Source organism: Myxocyprinus asiaticus, chromosome 11, assembly GCF_019703515.2.
Source record: "Myxocyprinus asiaticus isolate MX2 ecotype Aquarium Trade chromosome 11, UBuf_Myxa_2, whole genome shotgun sequence".
NCBI lineage: Eukaryota > Metazoa > Chordata > Actinopteri > Cypriniformes > Catostomidae > Myxocyprinus > Myxocyprinus asiaticus.
In genome coordinates, this window is record NC_059354.1 from 35,701,185 (window position 1) to 35,712,760 (window position 11,576).

The window sequence follows — 11,576 nt, forward strand, 5'->3', positions numbered from 1 at the left end:
GGCTTGTCTGCCGCCCACTTGTCTGCCTCATGTCTTATTTTGCACTGAATTTAGGGACAGGGAATTAGTGTTTGACCTGCAGGGGTCATACTTTACCAGAAATACACACACTCACAGGCATGTTCTATATAGCATATCAGTTAGTACTCATAGTTACCCATATATAGAGGACTGGCCAGTACATTTCTGAAACATTCTAAAATCTTGTTATGGTTACAGTTACCCGCCAAGACCGCAATATCTCCTTTTGTTGTTAATTTTCTGAAACCTTTAAGGTCTTGCAAATGATGATTTACAGTCATGTTACATGAGTATTGCACTAAAAATAGACTTTCATTTTGAGTTTACAGAGAAGTTTATATTTATTTAACAGCAAGGTATAAACATAATTATATGCACATTCCTTTTATTGTTTTATTTAATCACACTGAAGTATGAAGGTCAAATCACATGTCATCAATATTAATAGAAGAAAATGGCATGGTATTTAAAGTTTTTTGTTTATTGATGTGCTATTAACTGTATTTACAGGCAGATAAGCCAGTTTCCTTTCAAGATAAAAAGAAATGGACATTACATCATAGCGTAAATTATTTCATGCATTAACTAAATTGCCCCCTAAATGCTTCCTACAAAAATGAGTAACCTATTTAACAAAAATGTGTTTAATCTATTAATTGACTTGAGATTTCAATCTAAGTTTTTTCCTTGTACATGAGTAAAAAGGTTGTGTAGCTTATGCTGCAAATGTCTGGCTGGACAAAGACACATTTCTTTTCTCAACATGCTTGCACGCCATGTGAATGTGGAAATAGATTTTGGTTCATTTTGCCAAAGATGTTATAGTGTTTTTATCCCTGGTTGAAAAGGTAAAAAAGGCCTGTTGGGGCCCCAGAGGCCTGGGGACCCGGGGACCCTCCTTTGAACACGCTTCATGTGAGCCTTTCATTTCAGCTCCCTGAATTTCATCATTCATTTCACATTATCTGAAGCTCACTCATAGGTAGCTTTGCTTGCTGTCGAGACGCTGTTGTTGCTTCAAGACCTTTTTGAATAATTCAGAAAAAGCAGGAGAAGATTAGAGGGCATTGGATTTGACTGGGTGAAGAATCAGTCCAACAACTCCCATCATAGTTATAAATGTAACTGTGCTTGGGCCAACAGTGGTAGCTGTGGTTTTAATGGATTTATTGTGGTGTAATATCTCACTTAATTGATTGGCAAAAGGGTTGCTTGAGAATTTAACACAACTCTGCACCATGAATATCATTGGAACAGTAAATACAGTTTAAATCTTGTTGTGACATTGTCATTCCAAGCTAGAGTCAAGTTCAGATTCTTTAGATTTTTAGAAGAGCTGAAAACCACATAATGGGCAACATGGAAAGCTGAAGCAATGGTTTAAAATACAAATTTAGAATAGAACTGAAAAGGAACGATCAGGATTTCATTCTTCATGTGTTGGCAAGCAGCGTCAAGTTTTGGGCTAATAGACCTAGTTAGTAAAAAAATTACAGTTATACTGCATGCAGTTAGTTTAGCTTTTATATATACAGTTGAAGTCAGAAGTTTACATACACTTAGGTTGAAGTCATTAAAACTAATTTTTTAACCACTCCACAGATTTAATATTAGCAAACTATAGTTTTGGCAAGTCGTTTAAGACATCTACTTTGTGCATGACATGAATCATTTTCCCAACAATTCTTTACAGACAGATTGTTTCACTTTTAATGGACTATATCACAATTCCAGTGGGTAAGAAGTTTACATACACCAAGTTAACTGTGCCTTTAAGCAGCTAAGAAAATTTCAGAAAATGATGTCAAGCCTTTAGACAATTAGCTAATTAGCTTCTGATAGGAGGTGTACAGAATTGGAGGTGTAACTGTGGATGTATTTTAAGGACTACCTTCAAACTCAGTGATTCTTTGCTTGACATTATGGGAAAATCAAAAGAAATTAGCCAAGACCTCAGAAAATAATTGTGGACCTCCACAAGTCTGGTTCATACTTGGGAGCAATTTCCAAATGGCTGAAGGTACCACGTTCATCTGTACAAACAATAGTATGCAAATATAAACACCATGGGACCACGCAGCCATCATACTGCTCAGGAAGGAGACACATTCTGTCTCCTAGAGATGAACGTAGTTTGGTGCGAAAAGTGCAAATCAATCCCAGAACAACAGCAAAGGACCTTGTAAAGATGTTGGAGGAAACAGAAGGACAAGAATCTATATCCACAGTTAAACGAGTCCTATATCGACATTACATGAAAGGCTGCTCAGCAAGCAAGAAACCACTGCTCCAAAACCACCATAAAAAAGCCAGACTACAGTTTGCAAGTGCACATGGAGACAAAGATCTTACGTTTTGGAGAAATGTCCTCTGGCCTGATGAAAAAAATGGCCATAATGACTGTCGTTATATTTGGAGGAAAAAGGGTGAGGCTTGCAAGCTGAAGAACGCTATCCCAACCGTGACGCATGGGAGTGGCAGCATCATGTTGTGGGGGTAATTTGCTGCAGGAGGGACTGGTGCACTTCACAAAATAGATAAGGAATGAAAATTATGTGGATATATTGAAGCAACATCTCAAGACATCAGCCATGAAGTTAAAGCTTGGACGCAAATGTGTCTTTCAAATGGACAATGACCCCAAGCATACCTTCAAAGTTGTGGAAAAATGGCTTAAGGACAACAAAATCAAGGTACTGGAGTGGCCATCACAAAGCCCTGACCTCAATCCAATACAAAATTTGTGGGCAGAACTGAAAAAGTGTGTGCGAGCAAGGAGGCCTCAAAACCTGACTCAGTTACATCAGTTCTGTCTGGAGGAATGGGACAAAATTCCAGCAACTTATTTTGAAAAGCTAGTGGAAGGCTACCCAAAACATTTGACCCAAGCTAAACAATTTAAAGGCAATGCTACCAAATACTAACAAAGTGTATGTAAACTTCTGACCCACTGGGAATGTGATGAAAGAAATAAAAGCTGAAATAAATAATTCTCTCTACTATTATTCTGACATTTTACATTCTTGAAATAAAGTAGTGATCCTAACTGACCTAAGACATGGAATATTTTCCACTTTTAAATGTCAGGAATTGTGAAGAACTGAGATAAATGTATTTGGCTAAGGTGCATGTAAACTTCTGGCTTCTGACTATATATATATATATATATATATATATATATATATATATATATATATATATATATATATATATATATATATATATATATAAGTACTATTATTCATAAAGGGATAGAAAAAAAATGGCTTGTGAATAGCAATGCAAATATGGGAGACTGCAATTAAAAACCATTAATGACCAACCAAATCAAAGCATAAACTGAACAAAGGCAAAGTGTCATAAGTAATACCACTTTAAAATATTTTTTGTGCCAAAATGTTAATAATAGCCATTTAACTTGAGCAATTATGTTATCGTTTTCAATGGGCCACAATTTGTCTTGACATTAATCACACTGAAACCTAATTTTTTAATGAGCATGAAAATACAGTTAATTCAAGGCTGCTAAACTGTGATCTTCCAAAATAGGCAATATTCTCTAAATCTTTGCCAAAGAATGTCTCCTTTGACCACAGCAGCATCCTGCTCAAATTCACCCAGATGTATTTCTGTGTGTCCTCCTTTCATTGATGTCCAGGGATATGTTCTCAGGGTAACATATAAGTTACTGACATATTTTATTAGGCAAAATCACTTCACATTCTCAGATCACATGATCTCATTCTAACATTTTCTGTCTTATTCCTAAAACATTATTCTGATAACCTTCTCTGATACACAGTCTTGACTTCTGGGATGTAAAGATTTGGTTCTTAAAATCTGGCTGTATGTGATTGCATCTAAAGTGTTTCCATTCACAAATGCATGATACCATGGCAATAGCTATGGCTGACTGTTAAAAGGTGACATTAAAATCCTCTTCTTTTATCTTTCTGTCAGTGCTCAGCCATTGCTTGAATTTATGGGGCCTGGGACAAAATTATGAGGGTGGGCCCTTACCCACAAACACTCTACTGTTTAAAGCGATAGTTCAACCAAAAATGAAAATTCTCTCATCATTTACTCACCTTCGTGCCATCCCAGATGTGTATGGCTTTTTACTTCTGCTGAACACAAATTAAAATTTATAGAAGAATATTTCAGTTCTGTAGGTCCTCACAATGCAAGTAAATGGGTACCAAAACTTTGAAGCTTCACAAAGCACATAAAGGCAGCATAAAAGTAATCCATAAAACTCCAGTAGTTAAATCTATATCCTCAGAAGATATGATAGGTGTGGGTGAGAAACAGATCAACATTTCTGTCCTTTTTTACTATAAATTCTCCTTCCTGCCCAGTAGGTGGTGATATGCACAAAGAATGCTAATCACCAAAAACAGCTGGAGAAGTGGAGATTGATATTAAAAAAGTACTCACATGCACTTATCATATCGCTTCTGAAGACATGGATTAAACACTGGAGTCGTATAGATTACTTTTATACTGTGTTCATGTGCTAAAAATCTTTGTGTTCAGCATAAGAAAGAAAGTCATAAACATTTGGGGTGGCATGAGGGTGAGTAAATGATGAAAGAATTTTCATTTTTGGGTGAACTAGTCCTTTAATTTTAACAGGGCATGGGACAACATTCCCATTTGTCCCATCACTAATGATGGCCCAGCTAATCAAAGAATGTTAAGTGTACATTTTTTAATTATTATTATTTTTTTTATATCAGCAAAGAAGTTTCCTCTGTTCCTGTGCCATGCCATCGTGTCATGTAAGAAAGTAACTGTTTGATACGTGCTGAAAAGGACACACACTTTTCACATCACAGTAGGCCCAAGCCTTGGCAGTGGTCCCTGAAAAAGGATGAAAACGAGCAGTCTAGTCAGACAGAATCAATGTATCAAAGCAATTACATTAGCAACCCAGGGAGTAGGCAGTGTGTGTACCTGTGCAGCATGTAGACAGTGGAAACTAAAGCATATGCGCAAACCTGCAATGGCAGGAGCCTTTGCAGGAGTCTATATGCATACCAAATCACACTTAAGAAATGTATCCTAAACTCTGTCTTTACCTGTATGGAAGGCACAGATGAGTGTGTGCAAGAATGTATGTGTGCATTTGCAATAAATGCAAGTGTGTCTTGTATTTTGTGCGTGTGTAGGCCTACATACTTAGCTATAGTTTAGGGACAAAATTGTCCTCAAAAAACAAGCAGAAAATGATGAAACCTCTCTTTGGGGACATACGTCGTGATGCTTAATTAGGAAATTGATAAATAAATAATAAATCAATTACTGTGTAATTAAAACAATCAATAAACAATCAATGTCTATGTTATGTCCCTATTTAGATATCTATAAGCATGTGTGTGTGCATATGCATGCAAATGCAAGCACATTTGAAATCGTGTGTGTGCCCTCCTACTGAAATTACATCCATTGTCTGTGTTACTGCTAATCATTGACAGAGCATGTTGTTCACAGCAGGGAAAAGAGGGCCATCAAGAGCAAGCCTGACTGATTCCTACTAGGTTAGTGCTCACAGGATATGCGAATAAATCCTCTTATTTGCATACTTGATTTACAACATGTTTTGCTCATTCTTGCTGCTCTTTGTTCTTGTGTACTTAAATTGCACAAAAATGTATAGTATATGGGTGTTGATACAGATCAATGTTGGCTTTCTTAAAATAGTTTTCAGACACAAGACCATTAAACATAAAGTGTTTATACAAGTGTCAGAGATCTTAATTGGCCAATTCAGTTCAAAATGTAAACATGTGTGTTTACTGATTGAATAGTATAGCAGAGATTTTTTTGTATCATCACTGAAACAGCTAGTCAAAACTTTAATGGCTAAATCCTAAGAACCCAATATGTAATTGTAAAACAAACTGCTATTGCACAATTACTCCGCTAGATGACAGTATATGCTATTTATAGCTGCCTTCAAACAGCACTGGAACGCGTTTGCAGTGAAAGAAAGACCAAAGATTTGACTTAATAATACTTTGAGACACCGAGGTTATTAAAACAAGCCAATAAAGAAATCTCACCTGCCAAAACATTTTGATATTTGAATCAGCTAGCTATCTTATAAGATTGGATTAAAATGGCAATTTTCAAGTCACAAATACGCACATGAGGGTGAAAGTGCAACAAAGTACGCTTAAAAATAAACTTGCCATTGAAAAAACATCAAAGTATAATTACAATACATGTAATAAAATAAATAAAAGCCTGTGTCAGAAACAGGCTGACAACATTCTTTTAGATGACTGGTGTTTCTGCACATCCTTAGATATCAAATAATAAACGCTTTCTCGTCAAACTCAAAACAAGTAAGACAGGGTCATTGGCTCTTTCTTTGTCCTGAACTGAAAATATATGCTATATCTGTACAGGAGACTGGGGTTAGTTGTCACACGTTTACTCCAGAGAATATTTCAGGGTAGATTTATTTTTGAAAGTCAGTTTCTTTACAGGATATTGAGCATTTCCACAGTTCATTTAATAATAGTGGGACATGTTGCCACTATGTGGGAAGCTGCAATTAAATAGCCTATTATGGACTTTTCAGTTAAATTTATATGGTAAAACTATGAATAGGCACAAAAAAGGAAAACACCAAAGCATTGTTTTGGCCAACAGATATTATAATAAAATAACTATTACAAATAAATAAATAAACACCTGTGACAACTTGCCCCACCCTGATATTTATGGGGGAAAAACCCCTTCCTGAGAACAGTTCAGCTTTCTGATAAAAATCTACCTTACTTATAGTTGGCCCTTGCCTTAATGTCAGTGTGACTGTAATCACTTATTTACCCAACAACTACAAAATATGATGATATTGTAATTTTAGTTTGGTGGACATAATTTACAAAAATTATTCTAATTTAGGACTGTTTTAAATCTGCTCTTTGAAACCCATACAAAATCACCTCTGGAGAAAACAAGCATTTGTGCAGTTTGACTTTTGAAACAAAAACTCATAGCAGTTACTGAGAGATGACAACTTTCCCATGTGACAACCAGCCCCAGCCTCTCCAATATATATATATATATATATATATATATATATATATATATATATATATATATATATATATATATATTAAATTACTTTTATGAGCCATGTAAAAGTCTAAAAGTACACTTTCTAAACAAATTTCACTCTGGGTTTCCAAAAGCACATCTATAATCCTACAAGTGTGAGAAAAAATGCAGCCGAGAATGACTGCCTTTTATTATAATGTCAGCGCTGGACTTGAATATCATTCAATATCTCTAGGATGGCTGTTAGTGAAACATCAATATAATAATGCAGAGCAACACTAAACAGTCATTGCTCATAGTTGCCCAGTTCATTTGCCCATTGATTTATTGATATTTCACTGCTTAATGTAATTAAAGAGCAGCAATTAAGGGTACTGAAAAACAGGTTGTTTGTGTTATTATGTTGCCCTGAAAGCATCTATCCACCCCGAGGCTCTGCCCCTCCCTCCCTCAATCTCATCTCATCAATATGATTATGTTATATGTTGATCATATAATTTCTTAGGATTTATTATTCTAACACAATCAACAGCAGAGGTTTTTTTCTTCAGGAAATCTTCCATCTGCCTGTGGAGTTAAGGCTGAAATATATAGTGGCCAATGTAAAATATATATAACCATTATGCACTTATAACACTTTCCCAGCAAGACAGTGCAAGAAATGATTGAATATATTAATTTCCTAATCTGGTTCTGAGAGTGATATTTGACATCAGCAAGTATGTGTCTCCCGTCAAAAATAGTATATTGTAATAATAAATCACTGAAAAAATTAAACACAATACAATAAGAGAACATTAAACAATTCTTTATTGTGTCTCGCCAAAAAATGACAACAACAAATAACAGCCTGAGATCACTTTGCATTAATAAATACAACTGCAAGCGACTTTCTGGAACTAAAGTCTTATAAAATGATTCAGTCTGTTTCATCTAGGTCCATGCCACGGCTTGCTTGGTTTAGAATCAATATAAAACACAAGGAATGGTCATGGAATGACAAAAAGTAAAATTGTTCTCTACAGCCGGTACAGGTCTACTGGGGTTTGAGCTATCGAGGTACTCAGCTGTCAGAATGGTAGATATAGGGAGATTTGAGAGCAGATTAATAGACTGCTTTGTGGGTTCTCTTCCTCATCTCTGCTCCCTTTCTGCATTTTAATTCATGCAAAATGGAATAAAAAACCTTCGTAGCAACATGCAGATTCTTATGCAAAGCAGATTTACCTATGGTGCACGGACGGCAGCGTTTGGCTTTGATCTGGGTTACTGACACTCTCTAACTATAAAGAAGAAAAAAAACTTAAAAACTGTAAAGGGTCTTAATTGAACTGAACATAAAAGAAGATACATGGTGTTAATTGGTCTATGCTAAGAATAATTCAGGCCTTAGAGACTACTGTCCCTTACCGGCCCCCCTGCCAAAGTGTCAAGATTTACATCTTTAATTCAAGATTTCCCTGTATTAATTACCTCTCAGCAAGATGTGAATCAGTTCATTATAAAGTATAATACATGCCAAATATATATATATATTTTGAAAAAAAGAAAGAAAAAAAAAAAGAAAGAAAAAAAATATTTTTTTCTGGTCTGTGAATATAGTGTTCTTCAGTGAGCACAGATATGCTACTAATCCTTTTTTATTTATTTATTTATTTTTTTTTTTAGATATTTTTGGTAGAAACTTTCTTGTCCAATTTATTTTATATATAACTATGACTGTAGATTATACAGAATACAGGCAAAGAAAAATCCAAATTCAGAGTTTTTTTTAATATCAAAAAATCTAAGTGAGATTCTATTTGACATGAGCACTGAATGCACAATGATATGATCACAATTCATTAAATTGTGATCATAAACTTTTCAAGTGATTAAAAAACCCTCTTTTGACCCAAGAAAACAAACAATACATAAAATCAATCTAAATCCAAATAGTTTTCAAACGTGACAACGTAATGGGAAAGGCCCATGTGAATGTGTAATGGGCTACGGTGTCTTCCATTTTGCTGCAGTGTTGAAAACAAATCTATTCTCCCAGCGGATACGAGACCATTTGAAATTCTACCTCTGCTTCAGACTGCCTTCCTCGGGCATAGGACCGCTTGGGCTGAGCATGTTTCATTGTAAAGTAAAGCAATTTCAACACTCCACCCCCTTTGTGACCTTTCATTATCACAGCCCAGTATGTGGCTCCTCTATCCTGGAGTCCTTGGCTCACCACTGAAGATGATAGATGGGACAGTAGAAGCTGCTGGACAACACTAGCATTTAGGGAGGCAGAGCAACACACATTACCACTAATACCCCACAATACAAGCGCTTATCGCACACAGGTAAATACATTGTACACCTCTCTCCTTACCTCAGCAAGAGCACACTAATCATTGGAAAGCTTTAAGACTTAGTAGTAGACTGAAACATCAGGTTTGATTTGGGCAGTATTCTGAAAAATCACAATGCAGAATAATCTATGCAGTATATTAAAGAGATGGTTCACTCCAAAATAAAAATTCTGTCATCATTCTGTCATGACTTTCTTTCATCCAAGGAACACAAAAGGAAATGTTAGGCAGAATGTTAGCCTCAGTCACCATTTACTTTGTATGGAAAAAAAGATGCAATAAAAGTGAATGGTGACTGAGGCTAATATTCTGCCTAAAATTTCCTTTTGTGTTCCATGGACGAAAGAACATAATATGGGTGTGGAACAACATGAGGGTGAGTACATGTTTTCATTTTTGGGTGAACTACCTCTTTTTTAAAATTTTCTCCCATTTTCTCCCCAATCTGGAATTCCCAATGCGCTCTGAGTACTCGTGGTGGCATAGTGACTCGCGGAATTCCCAATGCGCTCTGAGTCCTCGTGGTGGCATAGTGACTTGCCTCAATCCGGGTGGCGGAGGACGAATCTCAGTTGCCTCTGTGTCTGAGACCGTCAATCCGCACATCTTATCACGTGGCTTGTTGAGCGGAGACGTAGCGCGTGTGGAGGCTTCACGCTTTTCTCCGCGGCATCCACGTAGAACTCACCATCCCCACCGAGAGTGAGAACCACACGATATAGCGACAATGAGGAGGTAACCTCATGTGACTATACCCTCCCTAGCAACCGGGCCAATTTGGTTGCTTAGGAGACCTGGCTGGAGTCACTCAGCACGTCCTGGATTCAAACTTGCGACTCCAGGGGTGGTAGTCAGCGTCTTTACTCGCTGAGCTACCCAGGCCCCCCAGGTGAACTACAACAGTATGCTGTTTATGTGAACATAGTTCAGCTGCCTTATAACTTACAATTTTATTGTTTTTGATGTACTTTTGTATTGAGATTTTACAGTAATTTATTAACTCAAAGTGCATGATCCGGTGTTAAAAATTATTTGATAAGGAAACCTGCAGGGACGTTTCAATAAAAATTATAAAAAAGAGAGAATCTAATTAACATTCTGCAGTGACTTAAAAGCTGAATATTATTAGAGCTGCAACTGTCAGCATGATGAAAAGAGAAACATGACAGTGAAATTTAAATTCAAAGAGCTGCGAATAATGTACACACAGATCAAAAGAATAAACAGTGGGAATAAAAACAACACCAAAAAGTTTAATTTGCCTGCCACGCAAGAACAAGTACAAAAGCGTTAAGAGAGAGCGCTCACACAAACATCAGTCTCCTATGTGATGAGCCCTAATGCTGCCAATTAAAAGGTGTCACAAACAGACATGCTTGGAGCACCATGTCCTGAGATTCATCTGCTCTCATGTGGCCTAAATTCTCTAGATCAATGGCTCGTCTGCATCCAGTGTCACAGCAAAACAAACCAATGTGCTCATAATTTCGTCCGCGAGAAATGTTTCATCCTTCACCTTGAGCTTGCTTTGGCCCCTTGGCTAATCTGCTGCATGTTGAACCCGCTAGTCATTCCTAGCGCTGTACATTTAAAGCGTATTAGCATTTGTCCCTGCCGTACGTCTGGGTGCCAAAGAGCCTGTAATTATTATTCATTAGTATTCATTAGTGCAGGGTCCTGCCCGGTGTGTAGCTCATGTTGAACCCGCTCTGGTGTTCGATTTTTGACAAGGTCTGGGTGTGCAGGTCAGGAAGGATTCCTTAATTAGGCTTACTAGTCACAAGTTATTTTCCATGCTGTACAGGCAAGGTTAAGAATGTAACAGTGCTATCGCTCCACTAGGACGAGAGGAGAAAAAGTGAGGATAAAAAGACAATATAGCTTGCTATGTATTTCCTGTCTTTTTGTGTTAAGTAAAAAGAGAAACTTTAGACAGAGGAATGAGTGTGATATCTACTGGAGCCTGTGAACCCTTATGACATTTCCAGGTTTGGAACACAAAAGTAAACTATAATGGGGTAAACTTTTATAATGGTGAATGGGAGACCACAGCAAATATTCTTCATGCCTTTCTATTTGCTCCAACAGCAACTCATTATTACGCTTCCATTACTTTTCAATAGGGGGATAATGAAGTCA